The sequence below is a fragment of the Stenella coeruleoalba genome (genome assembly GCF_951394435.1).
Source record: "Stenella coeruleoalba genome assembly, chromosome: 16".
Taxonomy (NCBI): Eukaryota; Metazoa; Chordata; class Mammalia; order Artiodactyla; family Delphinidae; genus Stenella; species Stenella coeruleoalba.
In genome coordinates, this window is record NC_137162.1 from 70,973,927 (window position 1) to 70,993,597 (window position 19,671).

General features: G+C 41.4%; 1 long non-coding RNA gene across 1 annotated transcript in view; it reads right to left on the reverse strand.

The window, feature by feature from the left end:
- Positions 1 to 19,671, reverse strand: part of LOC307175226 — a 479,060-nt gene extending 459,389 nt beyond the window's left edge. Inside the window, exon 1 of the long non-coding RNA XR_013824268.1 lies at positions 19,124 to 19,671. This is a non-coding gene — a long non-coding RNA (uncharacterized lncRNA). The remainder of the gene's footprint in view (positions 1 to 19,123) is intronic.

Sequence of the window (19,671 nt, forward strand, 5' to 3'; positions counted from 1 at the left end):
TCACTGTAGTGGCTTCTCTTGTTGCAGAGCACAGGCTCTAGGTGCGCGGGCTTCAGTAGTTGTGACACATGGGCTCAGTAGTTGCGGTGCACGGGCTTAGTTGCTCTGTGGCATGTGGGATCTTCCCAGACCAGGGATCAAACCTGTGTCCCCTGCATTGGCAGGTGGATTCTTAACCACTGAGCCACTAGGGAAGTCCCTGGAATCTGATTTTAAACTGAACACTGTGAACACAACGACATGTGTTCGTAGTGAACTTAAGAATTTATTGTACACTCCTTATCAGGGAATTGGAAAGGCAAAGAGAAACAACAGTTATTATACCAAGCAGTGTCATAGCTGTCTTTCATTGTCTATTCATACCTCATTATTTGGTCTGGCTATAGAATTAGTTATGAGTCCAATTCCAGTGATCACATTTTGTTAATTAATCACATTTGTTTGCTTCCAAGTATACATTTATATTATTTACCTAAAACTAATCCGAGAAAAGGTCTTAAATCTGTTTAATTGGAGCTGGTACGAGTGAGGCTACTACTAACTAATTATAAGCTTAGTGACGCACAGATAGAATATTCTGGATTTTGACCATGCACGTTAGGTATCAGGAGTCTTATAGTCAGCCCTCTGTATCTGCAGGTTCCGAATCCACAGACCCTGCATCCCCACATGATTCAACCAACCGCATATCGAAAATACTCAGTGAGAAAGAATTCCAGAAAATTCCAAAAAAGAAAACTGGAATTTGCCACGCCAGCAACTATTTTCATAACATTTACATTGTACTTACAACTATTTACACAGCATTTACACTGCATTACGTATTATAAGTAATCTAGAGATGATTTAAAGTACACAGGAAGATGTGCAGAGGTTATATGCAAATACTATACCATTTTATAAAAAGAACTTGAGCATTCTTGGATTTTGGTATCTGTGGGGTCCTGGAATCAATCCCCTTGCTAATACTGAGGGACGACTGTATTTCATGTTATGGAGATAGACGTAAAATTTTGGAGATTATTTTTTCATCTTAGAAAATGATAGGTATCAAATGTCATTTATTAAATCATTCTGATTTAATTTAATGAGGTCATCTTTCCAACTTCCAATAATTTTGCCTAAACTAGTTCAAATATTAGAAACTTTTCTTTAAAAAAAAGATCATCACCGAAGACTGAAATTGTATAACCTAAACAGGAACTCATTTCAGTGTTTACCATACCTCCCCACTTTGAATAAATTCTTCCTAATATCTAACTCAGTTCTCTCCCAAAATGTTGTGGCCTCTCCCGTTGCGGAGCACAGGCTCCGGACGCGTAGGCTCAGTGGCCATGGCTCACGGGCCCAGCTGCTCCGCGGCATGGGGGATCCTCCCGGACCGGGGCACGAACCTGCGTCCCCTACATCGGCAGGCGGACTCTCAACCACTGCGCCACCAGGGAAGCCCCATTAGAATTTTGATTGGACAAAGCAACACTCCCACACCTGACCACGTGGCACACCTACTGAATGCCCTTCTGAGTTCTCTTCTTGTGCTTGTAAATGGCATTTCCCGGGTTTCCAGAAAGATGATTTCTGGAAATTCATCTGGAAACATTTGGGGCACTAGTTTTCCTGCTGGGGCTAAGATGGAGCCAAGTTTGAACTGTTTGCTGGGAGGGAGAGCGAAGGGCGGGGGCATTAAAGAACACAAGAGGAAGGTGAAGTCGGGGTCTGGGGGAGGAGAAAGGGATGCAGGTTTCCAGTTCGGTCCCTTGAAGCCTCACCCTTCTGTGGCCCACACAACTGGAGTCCCTCTGTTCTCTCTTTATTTTCCTCTAGGGACAAATTCTCTTAGGACCTGGCCCCTCTTCTACTAGTATAATCTAACCTGCACCTCTCCCTTCATCGACCCCTTAAGGGAAATTTAAGCCAGAAGGTAGAGAGAATTTCAGGAGGAACAGCTTCTAAAAACAAGGAGATGATGATGACCAAATCTCAGATTTCAGTAAAGCCCTGGCCACTGAGATTATTCAAAAGAATTATAGGAATGCTAACATCATCTCTTTGCCCCAAGATTGCAATCATTTCTAAGGGATGGAAAAAAAAAAAAAAAGGGGGACAAAGTTCCCACCAAGCGGAATCCTTGAAAGCATCTAGAACGTAGGCACCCTCTTACATTCTCTTTCTTCATCTACTCTTCCCTCTTAGCAACAGCAGACTATCATTTCCATTCCAAAGACACAAAGAAAATAGAAATCTTACAAATCTGCTCTCTTTCTCATCTACCCATGTTACCATCCCGTCTAAGCTGCAGGTCCATCTTTTACTGGAACAATGTGTTCCTGGAACTTAAAGAGCAGACAAAGAAAACCATGTGTATCCTGAGGTTTGTTTTTTTTTTTTTTAAACTGGTCTCAGATCATCTGGGGGTTTTCCTTTATGTCTGCTATTCCCTTGTCTGCACAACTCTGGATTTTCCCAAGGCCAATTCATACCATGGAAGCCTCCCATCAAGAGTCACTCCCTAAGGACTTCCCTGGTGGTCTGGTGGCTAAGACTCCACGCTCCTACTGCAGGGGACCCAGGTTCGACCCTGGCCAGGGAACTAAATCCCGCATGCTGCAACTAAGATTGGGTGCATTCAAATAAAAAAATAAATATTAAAAAAAAAGAGTCAGTCCCTTCTCAGAGGACTGACTTCCTTAACCAGCACATCTGAAACCACGACACCACGTTGTTCCCTCTCCTCTTACCTTCCTTCATTTTTCTTAAAAGCACGATTGCTGCCTAGAATTAAAGACATGCTCTATTTGTTTGCTGTCTTTCTCCCCTACTAGAATATCAGCCCTCTAAGAACAAGGATGTGACCTTGTTCGTATCAGAGTCCCAGCGCCTGGAACACCGCTGCTACATGGAAGTTTCTCCGTAAACATACGCTTAATGAATGAAGCAATAAATGGATTATTTAGAGCAGAGATGCAGAGACACTGGAAAGAAGGTCATATAAAAACCACCACAGCAGAATGATGTGCAGCTACATAGCAGAAATTGTTTTAAAGTAGCTTTTGTTTTATTTTTTTAGATGATAATATAATCAGAATTGCTCTGACCATCTGAAAACCACTTCATAGACAAAAATGTGGAGGGGTAAATTTTAAAGAAATTACTCATAATCCTAATACCGAAAAAAATGACATTAAGAGCTTTAGGGTATGTTTAGAATTTTCCAAGCTCCTCAATCTTTTCAAGGCATTTTTCCTTTTGAAATTTATATGCTATAGAATTCTTCTAATCTGTTCCCTGAACTTTTAAAATCTGTTCTCATAAATTTACCATACTTCTCTGATATTTTTCAGAACTTCTATCCCCATCACAGTTTTTAAAACTCTATTTTTATCATTCTTTAAGATTCCTGTTACTTCCACCTGCTCAACTGGCTCTCCCTTATGAGTCAGAACTTGATTTTTTTGAACTATCAGTTCCTCCATTCATTTCCTCCAATTCTGGGACAATGGAATTGCCAAGAAGGCAGGTCAATGACCTATCTGATGTCCTGAGTTTAGCTGAAAATGAATTCCAGGATAGCTGGTTAGAGACCACCATCGATACCATATGTCATAAAATATTGTCTCATTTAGTCTTCAGACTTTATTCTACCATTAAGGATATACCATAAGAATGAAGGTAATGGAAAAATGCTCAAAAGAGACTTCCTAAGAAATCTATATTCATTCATTCAACACTTAATTATTGGGGACCTGTTTGAAGCCCTTGAGATACCAAAATGAAAGCAAAGAATATACTACTTGGGAAAAGCACACCAATAATTCTTCTACAAATATTTATTGAACACCTACTATGTGCCAGGCACTATGCTAGGCATATAAGCAGGGAGGAATCATAATATCAATGATCAGACACACTTGGATTTAAATCTCAATTACATTCTAACTTATAAGTTCCTGAATAATTTACTTTATCTAGAAACTAAGACTAACAACACACACTTAAAGGACTACTGTTAGGCTTGAGAAGTTAAATCATCCAAGGTACTGGTAATATAAAGATGAGCAAAATAAATTCTCTTTTCTCAAGATGCTTGAAGTCTAGTAGATAATATACATAAAAACTAAGCATTTCGATAATACTTATTGAATAAAATCAAATCTAATACAGGACAAAATGTGATACTGTAATACTATATTAACTTTTCTACCGAATGGTAAGTTTCTTTGCACACCTAGAGCCCCTAATATAGTATCTTTTGAGTAATGGAATACTCAACAAATGTTAAACGGATGAACAAGTAGATATTTTATAAGTGACTCTTCCACAATAACACCCTAAAGTCATGAAATTTTCTCTTAAGGCAGAATATTTACTTCCAGAAACCTCACTTTAGTATTATTTAAATTCTCCTTTAAGATTTAGAAATGAAAGCAGATTAATTTCTGCCTATACAGTAGGATTACAGTAGATACTGTCCCTAATTTTTCAAGTTTTATATAAAGAAGCTTGAAAGCCCTGAGGGTATTTTAAGTTGTATCTCCCATGTAAAAATCACAAGTTGATTTTTGCTCTTCACTTCAAATTCTTTTGTCTAGAAATAAGTAACAATTTGGCAACTTCGGAAATGTTTGGACATTTTCCTCGGTACAAAATGACTTTATAAAGAAAGGCTGAAAGAGCTGGGGTTTCTGCTTGTTGGAGCACTGAAAGGTAAAAGTACAAACAGTGACTAACACGTTAGTCATAACAAGCAGCTGTTCCTTAACAGGACAAGAAATAACATGTTTAAAATTCTGCAGGGAAGTCAGGATAGACAGAACGAAGAACTTCTTATCAGCTGAGAGTGACTCTAAATTAGCTGATCCTAGAAAAGCATGTGATGTAAAGATTTCTTAGGATGATACAGTTATCGTTGAAGTAATTTTAATTAGCTTTTCATTAAGCTTTCCTTCCTTAATAAAAGTTAGGCAGACAAGATGACTTCCCAAGGTCTTAAATTTCTAGCAGAAGCATGAGAGACTTTGCTTATTTTCCATGTGTCCCCTAGAGGGCAGCGGTGGCCCAAAACACAGGAAAGGATTTTCTGTCAGCCTCATCCTCTGGTGACAACCTTCACTCCAGTCCCTTTACCGTCTCTCGCTGCTCTGCCTTCTGTAAGCAAGCTGGCAGTGCTATGTTTATTTCTGAGTACCTAACTAGTAAAATCATTAAATACGAGAAAAGAACGTTGCATGGAGCATATTTTTACAGAGACTGGAAGGAAAGAACATTATAGGAAGATTGTTATTTTATGTTTGTGTATATCACTTCACACACACACACATACCCTAGTTGGTCCTTTTTATGCATTTTCATGCATTTTGGAGTAGAGAATGGTGTTAAACATTTGGGGGGGAAATAAGATGGCTCAAGACAAACAAAGTTTTTTTTCCTTTAGTTGGCTTGAAACAATCCATAGTTATTACTGAATGCCTATTCATTCATTCATTCACTCAGGAGTTACCTACGTGTAAGAACCATCATATTAGATGCTACATTTGGTAATGTGTGAAATAAAGCAACTACAGCAGGGAGCTTATAAATAAGAAGGCAATGCTAAATCACATGATACAGAGAAAGATGACACAGGAGTGTACCCGGCTAGCAGCAATGTGCTCCCCTAGCACATGGTGTGGATTTCTTTTGGAGGCCCATGGGTCTGAAATGCTCGCCCAGTCCAACAGAGCACAAAACTTTCTATTTAAAAGGTGATGACGAAACACAGGAAGCTTCCTAAATGGGAAGGGAGAGCCTGAGTGTGTGGGCTTTTCTAATGCTGAGGTTTTCTTTTTTAGTTACTATTGCTTGTTTAAATATTTTATTCCGCTCATAGATATTTTTACGCAAAGGGTGCAACTTTCAAAAGAGACTTTTTGCAGGGCTGCCCTAAAAGCCTCTTATCATGCTTGTGGCATTTACCTTCCGGGATCTTTTTTATTGTATTCAGATGATTTGCTGATTAAACTTCTTTATTCACTTTCATTTTATGAAATTGGGAGTAAGATGCAAACCTCAAGTCTGTGAAGAAAAAGATTAACGATGTCAGAATTATAATTCAGTCAATATTTGCTGAGCCATTTGGGTCTTCTGTATGAGCAGAGGGTAATGAAAACGGTCTACCTATATGGCAATGAGTGGCTCTAAGGACATTCCTGCCATAACTTTGGGTCAAACCAAATGACGTGGTTTGTGTGACTGCTTGTTTATGCAGACCGCTTTGGCTGGAAGTTACACATATTTGCAATACTTCCTGGGGGACTTCTGCCATCACATCTGAATCCATGGTCTGCACTACAATCGAAGGCTTTGAGACATTAGAAAATGGACTTCCAGTCCTAACGATATAGCAGACGGTCTAACTAACCATTTATGATGGTCCAACTCTAGATTAGGAATGACGTATTTGTTTAAGTACATTGAAACCTGTGGATAGCTTAAGTGATATTGCTTTGAAGAGGGCAAGTAGCAGAATCATAGCGCTGTCAGTTATGTACAGGTTATGTTTAGGAATCCAGGACCAACCCAGCAAGGGGACAAAATTGTTACAAGTGGACAAGAAACCATAGCATTTTTTAAATTATTTCTATTCGGCCAAAATTGACTAAGCCAAATTTTATTTCCAGGGCTGCAGTAAAGAACCTTAAATCTTCATCAAAGGACGGGTGAGTGTCTAAGTACTTGTCAAGTGTGAAACTTCTTTAGAAGAAAACAGAAAATGAGGACTGTTTGAGAAAGACTTAAACATTTACTCTAGACATTTTATGAGGGGGAAAAAAAACACTATATAATTTGCTTCTTCCTGAAGATGTGGAAATTTCCCCTAAAAGGTAAAAAAAAAAAAAAAATTGTAGAAAGAGCAGGTATAAGAGCTAATTTGCCCTCCTGACTATTTTGCATTTGTAGTTTGAGATGGGCCTATAAAATGGCTACTCTTAGACATTAATCATTTCTCTCTCCACCACCAATTCTGAGTGCTATATTTAAAAGGAAAATAGGGGCTTCCCTGGTGGCGCAGTGGTTGCGAGTCCGCCTGCCGATTCAGGGGACACGGGTTCGTGCCCCGGTCCGGGAAGATCCCACGTGCCGCGGAGCGGCTGGGCCCATGAGCCATGGCCGCTGAGCTTGAGCGTCCAGAGCCTGTGCTCTGCAACGGGAGAGGCCCCAACAATGAGAGGCGCGTGTACCGCAAAAAAAAAAAAAAGGAAAATAAAACCATTGTGTGTATTTTGATGTATTATCTGTTGTAGAAAAGTGTCTCTTTTCCTGTTCAGAAGGGTTATATGGGAGGTCACAGATAGCCAGATGATTTTAATTTGGTTCCAACAAAAACTACAGATCACTAACTGCAAATAATTCATCCGCAGCCATTTTCTACCATGTGGCTCATTTTGAAAGTTTCTGCTCATAACACTCCTACCACTGGATCTCAGGTGCAGAAAAATGACCAGTTCCTTTAAAAAATATTATAAATAATCACTACATTTAATTGCACTGCAATAAGATATTAATAGAATAACCTTTTTTTTTTTTTTTTGGTACGCGGGCCTCTCACTGTTGTGGCCTCTCCTGTTGCGGAGCACAGGCTCCGGACGCGCAGGCTCAGCGGCCATGGCTCACGAGCCCAGCCGCTCTGCGGCATGTGGGATCCTCCCGGACCGGGGCACGAACCCGTGTCCCCCGCATCGGCAGGCAGATTCTCAACCAGTGTGCCACCAGGGAAACCCCCCTATCTTACTTTTATAGCTTTTTTTAAAGTTTAACTTTATAGCTTTATTAAAAGCACTTCCACACATGGCAACTCATTTAAACTTCACGCTGATCCTAGGTGGGTGTAGTTAAATCCATTCCAGAGAACTTGGGGGACTTTCCCAAGGTCACATAGCTAGGAAATGGCTGAGCTCATTCTTGGGCAAGGTCTCCCCACTTTGAGTCTAGATCTAAGTGACATTCTAGTGAGTCAGTATTTACAATCATTGCATTCATTTTATCATACAAGGCAGCCTACTTCTAGCTGACGTAACGTAGTGCTATTATCATGTGGCGGGCAGCACACTCAAAGCACAGGTCTCCCTTTTAGAGAGGAGGAAGCAGAGCCCCAGCAAGTCTAAACGCATCGAGAATCACACAGCTAGTGAGCCGTGGAGCCAGGGACACGCCAGGTGAGTCCAACTCCGAAGCCACACTGCTTGCCAGAAAAGCACTTTCTTTCCAGGGCGGCTATTATTCTAGACCGGGCTTTCACACTCCCCTAGCTGTTCTGTTCTAAAACTGTCGGCGGTTCTGTGCTGACTTCTGCCTCGAGGTTGTACATTTTCATTGAATCCGAGGTTTTCTACACGTTCCAGATGATGTTGGGGTGGGCCCTCTGTTTAAGGTGTAACTTGCAAGGCATGGCGCCTCCCAAACATCAACAGAGGACCAAGTGAAGTAATCCCGGAAGCCTAGCCCTCTTAAAGTGACAGCCACCCCTCCCGTTCCTGTGGTTCGCTGAAGGGTTAGAAGAAAAGGAGGGTCTGAGTAAAGCACACTTGACTCCGAGTACAGAACAGAGTTAGTGACCCTCCCCTACCCACAAACCCAACCCCAAGTCACGAAAGATACGGAAGAGCTGTAGAAAGAAGTTTGAAAAAGACTCCACAAGCCTGCTCTCACCACTGTGGCCGTGATGGGGACAGCATCTTCCTGAAGCCGTAATAACAAGTTCAAGGGTATTAGAGGTGGTAAGCAATGCAGCAGGCCAGTGGGGGGACGGGGGTTAGCTAAGCTTCCAGGACTACCCAGAAGGCCACAGAAAACGCAGTCCCACTGTAGCCATTACAAGTGCTTCATGACTTGGGCTGTGATTGCCCGTAAGTAAGAACGTGTCGGATGGATGGTGGGGACATGGTCCAAAAGTAATATCATTTACAACTCTCGCATGAATATTTCCAGTTTAAATATTTGGCCCAACTGAATAGTTCAAACTCAGATACTACGAATATGACTTTCGGAAAAAGCACTCATTTATTTGATACAACGTGCTATGTTGCAAACACAGATCATTAAATTTCCCCTTCTCTAAGGGGGTACTTTGTTCCTGTGGGCAGCTTATTTACAACTGGCAAAACCACATGCCTGACTGTGGACGTCAGACTCTTGTTGGGTTACTTAGATAAACATACTATTGGATTAAATTCACCAGCGTAATCAATAGGGGTTCTGGCTGTCTCATTAATTACATTCTATGGAAATTCTATGGATGCATCATTTAATTAGATTTTTCACTTAGTACTTATCAGAGTATAGGAAATGTCATCATAGTTTCTTTGCACATAGTAATGAAGTCACTGGTACATTACCAAGATTAAATCATGAAAGAATATCTACCCTTCTGTTTTCCTTCCTGCTAAAATTATTCAAGCTTCTTACGGTACCACCTGTGATAGGCGGGACATGCAGAGTTTCAAAGCTTTCCACAACACTTACCAATCTCCATGTCAGAGAAAATTAGTATTTCCAGTCTACTATTTATCATTATGGCATATTAGACCCTAACAGCTAATTCTTAAGAACATTAACAACATCTACCTTTATTTAGTGTTCAATATGTGTGGTGAATGTGTTAAGTGCTCTGCTTACATGATCTCACTTAATCTTCAGAGGAACACATGGCAGTTTCTGTCCATTATACAGATGTAGAAACTGAGGCACCAGTCACATAGATGGTAAAGGACAGAGCCAGGACTGAAATCCAGATGTGACTCATACCAAGGCCCATCTAATCTAACCCCCTTATTTCACAGATCCAGCAACCAACCCGGGGGGTAACCTGTCTTTCCAAAGGGCACACAGCTGGAGAGTGGCATACAAAACTAGGATTCAGGCTTCCATCGGTTACCTTTATTGCCATGAGCCATCACTAAAGACCTGAGCTACTCAACTTGTAATTTGTTTCATTTCTATTTCAGCACAGAGCAGCCAGGCTCAGAGACACGTAAGCAATATCCATTAGCACGGCTGCCTGTGATGCGTAGAGCAACCCCATGTTTAATGGACTCTGTCTGAGTCCTTCCTGGCCTGCATAGCTCTTAAAGAGGTCTGGAGTTCATTTATTGCTCACCTGGAGTCAGCACTCGGCATAGTTCCTCCAACGGTAGAGTTGGGTATCTGTGGATTTTGCTTGCTCCCACACCCCTGGAAACTTTTCCCAGAGAACGTCATACTGTGGCTCCCTGTTCAAGGACCAAGAACGGTGACTGCTTCGTAAAGAGCCTTCTACTCTGAACAGCACAGATGTAGCCATGGCTTTTCCTTGCATTCAATAACTCGGATGAAAATTTTTATCATGAATGAATGCTGAATTTTATCCGTTGTTTCATCTGCATCTAGCGAGATCATGTGGTTTTCTATTCTACTAATGTGGTGATTTACATTATTGATTTCCTTAATAGTAAACCAACCTTGCATTCTTGATCACTGGTCTTGAAGTATCATCCTTTGTTCAGTTGCTGCATTTTCTAATATTTTGTTCGGAACATATGGCTCTATGCTCCTGACATCCTTGTCAGGGTTTCTCATATTATGCTGGCCTCACCTTTGTCTGAGTGGTGGTCACATAGGTATTTGCATACATTAAAAGTCATTGAACTTAAGATGTTAGACATTTTACTGTGTGTAAATTACACTTCATTTAAGTGCAATTTAAAAAAATCATTCACAAGGCTTTACCTTGTCCTCAAGCCAAATTGATGAGAATGGCCTTCAAGGCTTCTGTCTGCTTGGACAGCTGGGTAACCACTGTTCCTGCACCTTACGCTAGGGCCGCAGAAGGCTTCACTTGCTCTAACCATCACATTATTTCACGCTCTCAGAACTTTGCTACTGCTCTTCCTCTGGCACAGAATGACCCCCATACGACTCTTTCTCCACCTGGGAGAATTCCTTTCATCTTTCAAGGCTTAACACAAACGCTGTTCCTTCTAGGACATTTCCTGGAAGATGCTGACACCACCCCCCGCCCAGCCCAGCCACTGGCACATGAGTTGATCCCTTCTCCATGCTGCCATTGCACTAGGCACACAGCGTTCTAGCACACAAAACAGATGCTGGTGTGAATGTTTCTGTCTCCTCTGTTAGGCTAAATGATTTTCTGAGTCTCCTTCTCATCTTTGGGTATCTAGGGCCCAACAGCACGCAACAGGAGGACTTGGAAACACTGAAAGAATGAATGCTTCCTCCAATACAAAGCTGGGGGAAGGGAAAGAGTATAATATGGTGAAGTTGTTACCACTTTATAAAACCAATAAACAAACAGATGAATGTCTCCTCCAAAACAATTTTGGGAGGAGGGGAAAAGATCTGGTATAATTATGTCTATGTACCGTTGCATTAAAAATTAACTCAAGGGACTTCCCTGGCGGGGCAGTGGTTAAGACTCTGTGCTTCCACGGCAGGGGGCCCGGGTTGAATCCCTGATCAGGGAGCTAAGGTCCCACATGCCGTGCAGCGCAGACAAAAAAATAAAAAATTAACTCAAAACTTGGAGGCATAACACAACAACTGTTTCACTTATTTGCTCCCCATTCTGCAGCTTAGGTGGGACTCTGTAGGGGTACCTGCTCCGCATGGCATCGTTTTGGGGTGACTCAGCTGGGGCTGGAGGAGCCGCTTCCAAGACAGTCTCATTCAGCTGGCTGGCAAGTTGGTGCTGGTTGTCAGCTGGGAGCTCAGCTGAGGTTGTCTTCTAGGGCCTGCCTATTTATGGATACACGGGGCCTCTCCACGTGGCTAGGCTACGCTTTTGCAGAACGGCAGTCCCAGCGCAGTCCAACTTCTTACATTGTAAGTAGTTTCCTACGAAGTCTGCAAGCAGAAGCTGCCAGGCCTTCTTAAGGCTTAGGCCCAGAAATTCAACCACACTTTACTGGCTGACGCAGATCCAAGGGCCAGTCTTCCACGAGGGACCTCCCTCGTGGAATACTGAGAGGCGGGGTCCACTGGGGACCACCAAAGTAACATGCTACCACAATGAGGACATCACCATATAAACTGTAAAACTGAAGTCATTTTTACTTCAAACTCCTACTCTTTCCTCTCTGTTGACGGCTGATATTTTCTGAGATGTTTCAGAAAAAAAATTTACAAGTTCATATCGTTTAATTCCAAGTTTTGCCTTATAGATCCAGTTATGCTTACTCATCAAATAAAAAGAAAAAACTTAGCTCCTCCGACCTGTGCAATATCAAGGTCCCAAACTCTTTAAGAACTAAAACCTTTTGGGTTTCTTTTGCAAGAGACCAGCTCAGAAATGTTGATTTCTAAAGGAAATGAGAGTTTAGCAATTTTATACTGGACAAGTCTTCAGAAAATTTACAATCACATTAGTGTTCTTTACAACACACTGTGCTCAAAATTCAGTGTTTTCAGCCTTCGACTGTATGCTTATAAAAATGGTATCAAGTTCCCTGTGATTTCCTCATTCAGAGGTGCTTGACTTTCCCACCTCCCTAAATTTGGCATTAGCCTTCTCGTGCCCTGTACTCAGTCTTTTAACCACATGTTCTGAGAACCCAATTACTGACTTTGTAATCCGATTAACGGTGGGGGTCTGTGTCTGTCCTGGCAGAGAAAATACACTCACAAGTGATGTCTGCTCACAGTAAGTCCTTCCACTTTGCAGAGGTATTGTACAGTGGTTATGAATTTGGGTTTGAATCTAGACTTAGAATTTTAATCCTTGAACTGCCCTTTCTAGGGATATGATCTCGCACAAATGACTTAGCTCTCTATATCTCAGCTTTCTCATCCGTACAGTGGAGAGCAGACTAGTACCTCAGAGGGCTGCCATGAGGATTACAGGATCTGATAAAGCTTGCAAAGCACTGAACAGAGTGTGTCAGGCACGGAGTAAACATTCAGTACATGTTGTTGTTGTTGTTATTATTACCAGTGGACAAACTGTTAAGAATACTTCCAGTTTTTCAGAAATAGATTTACTAAGTTTGTGATTATCCTAAAACCTCGGGCTCCACCCCCTTACTTATTCTGTGGACTTGCTCTGTAGCATTCTCATTAGCAACTAGCATCTGATTCAGGTTGGTTTTGAGGATGGGAGAAGGACGGAAGGTGAACTGACTTCTAAGGCTTAGCGGCAGTTAAGCCACTGCAGCAAATTGTTTGGGAACAGCTGTAGTCACTCCGAAGAGGATTACCAGCCTATTAACAGATGAGGTCCACATGACAGTATTTCGGTGTGTTCACTGATAAAAGTTAATGGCTAAACATGGTTATGAATTTAATAACATGTTTAAACAAAAGATACCTCATCTACCATGACAGTACATATTAATTTTCAAAGTAGTGACATTCTTTTTTCAAACAACAAACAAGCTTGGTGTACACATGGGTTTTTGTTTTCCTTTGCAATCAAACGCTGGACCCTTTTGAGTATCTATCATTAACAGGTTACAGAGGACAAATTTAGACTGAGAATGCTTTCCAATACTGGGTCTGCTGCTACCATGCTACCTTAACTACTTACAGTGTTTTATAATCAGCATTGCTGGTATGCACTGAACTGGCATTTTAGATGAATATATTTGTGCTGTGTAATGATGGCTGGCAGTTATCTGTGGTTTGGAGTAACCCAGGACAGTTACTCCTTGAATAACTAACCACAATGACCCACACGTCCGCCCAATCAGGGAGGAGCCTCCGTGCCGTTTAGAACGACTGATCCACGCGGTACACTGTTGTGGTATTCTTAACGTTGATGTTCACAAAGTGTGTTTGAGGAACACTGTGGATTGTTGATAGGTATTCTAAGACCACAAAGAAGGGATCCTGGTCAAATAAGCACAGGCAGCTCAACATAGACTACTTCCCACTGAGAAATTAACTTTCACCGATAAATGCCCTGAGAAGTCTTGCAGTAAGAAAAATAACTTTGCTTAAGAGGAGGATAAAATGTAAAGTATTTCTCCAACTGACTTTACCGTTTGTAAAGAAGGACTTCTCCCCTTCATTAACAGAGTTTCACCCAGCGCTGGTCCAACAGAATCAACTTCGGGAAATGCTACTTGACCATTTCATCTCCTTCTGTTTATTAGTAAATTCACCACTAGATAATTGCAAAAGTTCTTCGGTCTACTTTCCTTCAATTCAGTTTTGCTCCCCTCTCCTCACCCTTTCTGACCCACTAAATCGCCAGATTTAGCAAATGAAAATACAGGATCCCCAGTTAGATCCGAATTTCAGAAAAACAATGAATAACTTTTTTAATGTATGTCCCAAACATTGCATGGGACAGCTGAATGTAATTGGGGGTCCTGCATTTTTATCTAGCAACCCTGACTCCAAGCCGAATGAGAGCCATCAGTAATTAATGAAACTGTCAGCTTAATTTAGTAACAAGTACATGGGAAGAATTCATTCAATGTTTGTTGAATATGTTTTTTGAATCTTTCACAATAACAAAAGGGTGAAGCGCTTTTTGAGATCACTAAGTCTTTGGTCTCTTTATCATAATTTCAACATGAAAAGTGTATTCACTCTGGACTGCCATGAACTCTGGTACTCCAGTCTGAGCACTTTCATTTTAGAGATGAGGAAATTGGGCCCTGAGAGAAGTGACTTAACTTGCCCAAGGAAATTCTCCCACAAGGAGTTGATAACGGCTAGTCTTGAGTTCTCGTTACCTAACTCTCCAGCCAATGGTCTGAACCCCCAACCGGGCTGTCTTCGTTGTTGTACACTGTATTTGGTAGAGCCAGAAAATACCAATTAAAAAAAAAGGTGACGAACGGGTTAATAAATGTTCTGAATAATAGAGTTAGCTAAGTTTACCATTTTAATTGATAAAATCACAATAAAATTGAATACATTAAAATACATTTAAAGCTTAAATTATACTGAACATACCTTAAATTTTTATCATTCATAAGGCACATGAGTATGTCCCAGTATCCCAGTCCCCCATTTCTGTATAGTATGCAAGAGTACAAATTTAAAGAGAATTCCAGGTATCTTTTGGGTGCCTATGTGTTTCTATTCGTAAACTATCGTTCAGGATATGCACACTTTCTTCCCATCCATTCGCCACCTCAAACGTGTTACTGGGAAGAAACATCAAGGCCAGCAATAATCAAACAGTACGAAAGTCATGCTTATAAGAACAACTGTTGTGATGGGTTCCTTTCCATAGAAAGCGGAAGAACTATTTACATGCACAGATGGTATATCTTTACTATTAAAAAGAGGTATTATTTGGACTGAGGTATCGAAAACATGCTGCACCACGCCCAACACATAGTGGATGCTACCTAAATATTAACTAGTATAATTACAGATTAAAAAGTCAGGTGGGGGCTTCCCTGGTGGCGCAGTGGTTAAGAATCCGCCTGCCAATGTAGGGGACATGGGTTCGAGCCCTGGTCCGGGAAGATCCCACATGCCTCGGAGCAGCTAAGCCCGTGCGCCACAACTAATGAGCATGCACTCTGGAGCCCACTGAGCCACAACTACTGAAGCCCACGTGCCACAACTACTGAAGCCTGTGCGCCTAGAGCCCGTGCTCTGCAACAAGAGAAGCTACTGCAATGAGAAGCCTGTGCACCGCAACAAAGAGTAGCTCCCGCCCGCTGCAGCTAGAGAAAGCGCACGTGCAGCAAAGAAGATGCAATACAGCCATAAATAATTAAATTTTTTTAAAAAGTCAGGTGGTCATGGATTCAACTAGAGTTTATCATACTAAGTGAAGTAAGTCAGAAAGAGAAAGACACATACCATATGATATCACTCATATGTGAAATCTAAAATATGACACAAATGAACCTATCTATGAAACAGAAGTAGAATCAGGGACATAGAGAATAGACATAGTCTGGGGGTTGCCAAGGGGGAGAGAGGTGGGGGAGGGATGGATTGGGAGTTTGGGATTAGCAGATGCTAACTATTATATATAGGATGGCTAAACAACAAGGTCCAACTGGATAGCACAGGGAACTAGATTCATTATCCTGTGATAAACCATAATGGAAAAGAATATGAAAAAGAATATACATATATGTATAACTGATTTACTTTGCTGTACAGCAATAATTAATACAACACTGTAATTTAACTGCACTTCAATTAAAATAAATTAAAATAATTATATCTCAAAAAGAAAGTCAGGTAGTGATCACGGTGTTTATTACTATTATTCATGCACACTAGTACCTTACCTGTTTATTATACTTTACTCTTTGCAGAATATTTGCATGATCTCAAAGTGCCCTTTCATGGATGATCAATGTAATGTTGGCAGTGGTTACAGTGGAACAAATAAAGCCATAAAGGATAATTTTCCATTAAAACTGCAGCTCTGTCTTAAGTCACATAGGTGGCCTTGTATATATGAGTAACTAGAAGAAATTATAACTAAGGAAACTTGTGAAAGTTTTATCATTCACCTTTATTATAAACCAGTTACTCTGGGCTTTCTCGCCCACAGAGACACGACACTTTCACCAAAACTCCAGGCTCCTCTGAAGTGGATCTGTGATGGGAAGTGAGATTTTCTCCCTGGCCCCAGGAGTTATCGGCTTATGTTTACAAGCTAAAGGACTAGACTCCTGCAATGTTGATCACGACGTGTTTAACTGCTTATATCACTCACATGTGATTCAGTTAACTACTTGTTCATGAAGCGGGAAGTTTACCAAGTAGTAAATCAGAGGTCCTGTGAAATATTAAGATAAATATAATATTTACAGAGCTAAGGAGCGACTGCAGTTGTGTGCACGAGACATGGTCTTGACTCCAGAGCAAGGAGTCAGATCCTCAGCGCTTTTAGACAAGGAACCATGATGAAAGCAGAAGTGATGACAATTCAGAAAAAGCCTCACAATTCAGCTTTTTTCTGGGGACTGACTGGTAGGTCTCCTTCCAGGTCATTGGTGTTTCTAAAAAAAATTTGTATTTCTTTTAATGTGGTACATAAATTAGTGTACTATGCACTCAATTACTTCAGAATATTTACTTTCATGTGGTCAGAAGATCTGGGTTAGAATTCTGGGTTAGACAGAATTCAGGTTCCCCGTCTGCTAACACACAGCAAGTCACTTACCCTCTAGTAAACTTCATTTCCCCATCTCTCGAATTTTGAGATAATAATTCTCAAGGTTGTCATGAAGATTAAGTGACATGTATATTAGAGATGCTTGGTAAGAAGAAAAATGTGACATGAATATAGGTGGAATTAGTTTTCTGACATGGGGGGGGGGTGTGTGTGTGTGTGTGTGTGTGTGTGTGTGTGTGTGTGTGTGTGTGTGTGTGTGTGTGTGTGTGTGTGTGTAGTCCATTTATTTTTCTAGTTTCCGCATGTAGTTTAGCTCACTTCTAGGGAAATGCAGCAATAACTAAACCTTCTACCTTATGGATAGAATTTGGTGTAGGCTATTCTGTATAATACTTACAGTCAGCATTTGGGGCTGAGTTGTGGGAATGATATAGTTCCTATAAGACTGATCTTTGCTACTCCGAAATCCAAGGATACACTGTGCTGTACAAGATTTTTAAAAGGCTTCAGGATGAGTCATTTTACACTTACAGTGTGTATACAGTTTCACATTTTACAAGACATTTTCATTATTTCATTTAGTCTTAACAACTTTTTAGAAAGTTATTATTCTCATCTTCATCTCATATATGGAAATTTGAAATGCAATGGATGAAGGAACTGGCACAGAATTACATGACTAGTTAGTGGGATGGCCAAAACACAATTCCATTTTCCTACTCTTTCCACTACTCTATGCCCCCTTTAATGTGTCTCCGTTTGGGGTTTTTCGGGGTTTTTTTTGTTTTTTAACTTATGTCATGAAGAGAAATACAGTTTTGTATTTTTTGTATGAAACAGTTGGTCGGGCAAGATAGCCTTAAACATGCTATGACACATAAACCTTGTCATTTATTTGTAATTAGGTAAAGTTGAAGCTTAATATAACACCTTTTGTAATATTAGGAACATAGCTGATTTTGAACAAATGTCCCTTTCAAATGCAGACTTCTTTCCCAGTACAGAGCCCTATTTTTACTTTTTTTTTTAAAAGCAAAGATAATGTGCATTAGGCTACTGTTTTTCTTTTCTAGAGGTGTGACATACCAGGGTTACGATCAGCAACGCCATGCTAACCAAAGCCAGCCAGAGGCCCATAAAAGCTGTTTGCTACCTCCTCTTACACATGCTGAGCTAGACCAGCGGAACACCATCTTAGTAAGAGAGATTCTGACAGGTAAATGAATGTAGTTAGAATTGCCCAGCCCGCAAAACCACATTTTTACCAAACTTGCCCCACCGTAACAGAAAACCTAATGAAGGGATGCATACAGAAAGGATTTTATGCAAACCTGCACAAATACATTTAACATGCCATAATCAAAGGATACCTTTTTGTCTATTTCCAACACATGGCCTATATACACTGGTGCCCAGTAATACAGGAATGCCAATGTAAAAAGCATTTTCACCTTCATAGAACTGACAACTAAAAAGCACACTGACTGTATTTAGCGCTTCTGTCTTTAAATGGGTAACGAAGGAAATGCCAAGACTGAAGGAATAGTTAATTTACACTTGTAGCTTTTAGGTAAAGGACAGTCTCCTTCAGTTGATTCCCACAGCCAAGACTAGCTTGGATTTCCCCAGAAAATAGGAACTTCAAGGACCACAAGGGCTGGTTTGAGTAACAGCTGAGATAAATTCCCAAGTAGTCAAAACCCCACACAGCTGGGCTCCTGGGGCTAAAGGGTCGTCACTCTACCCACGTGAAAGCAATTTGGGCAAAGCCTGCCTGTGGTATTTGGGACAGAAAGGGTTCGCGATGGTACGTAATTCCATGTGGCTATCAATGACATGAAAGCTGGCGAGGGGGCCCCAGACACAATGCTCGACAGGCCCCAGAACAGTCTGACATCTGGGAGAAGCACCTACTCCGGCAGAAGTACTAAAGGTCCTGAATACAAGAAAGAGTTTCAGGAGAAACAGAGGGCCCGGGAGGATCAGGTCATTTTCTTTTAGATCCCGCAATACTTTGCATTAATCTAGAGCCCCGAACAGGGGCTGTCTTACCTTATTGCCACCGTTCGCTGGAGCCGCATACAGCCCCTCCTGCCAGCTAGGTCCAGACAGACGCCACTGCCTGCTGGTGGGAGCCAGAGCCCCGGTCCTCCTGGGCAGCCAGCGAACAAGACGATTTGTACGGGACGAGGAAGTCGCCCCTCAGCCAACGCTGAAGTCCGGTGCCCACGGGCCTCACTCTGTTCTCTGGTCCAGAAGCATTTCTTCAAAAGCCAGAACACCCGAATACATGAGACAGCATGCCACTCACTAGGTCTCCAGCCACCATCTCTTTAGAGTACCGCAGAGTTGTCGGCTGTTCCACATTAACACCAGGAATCTGCTCCAATAGCTGTTTTTCAACATTGTTCTACCAAACACAGCTCTCCTTAAAACAGGGGCATGTCTTCAAACGCTGGTAGTGCTTGTCTCCGTAACACCTGGAACCCGCCACCCAGGATAACATCCTCTCAACAGCCAAGTACAGCATCCTACCGGGCACCCAAGGAGAAGGAGAGAGACGAAGCAAAGCCGCCCTCACTCAGGCTGCTGCTGCAGGC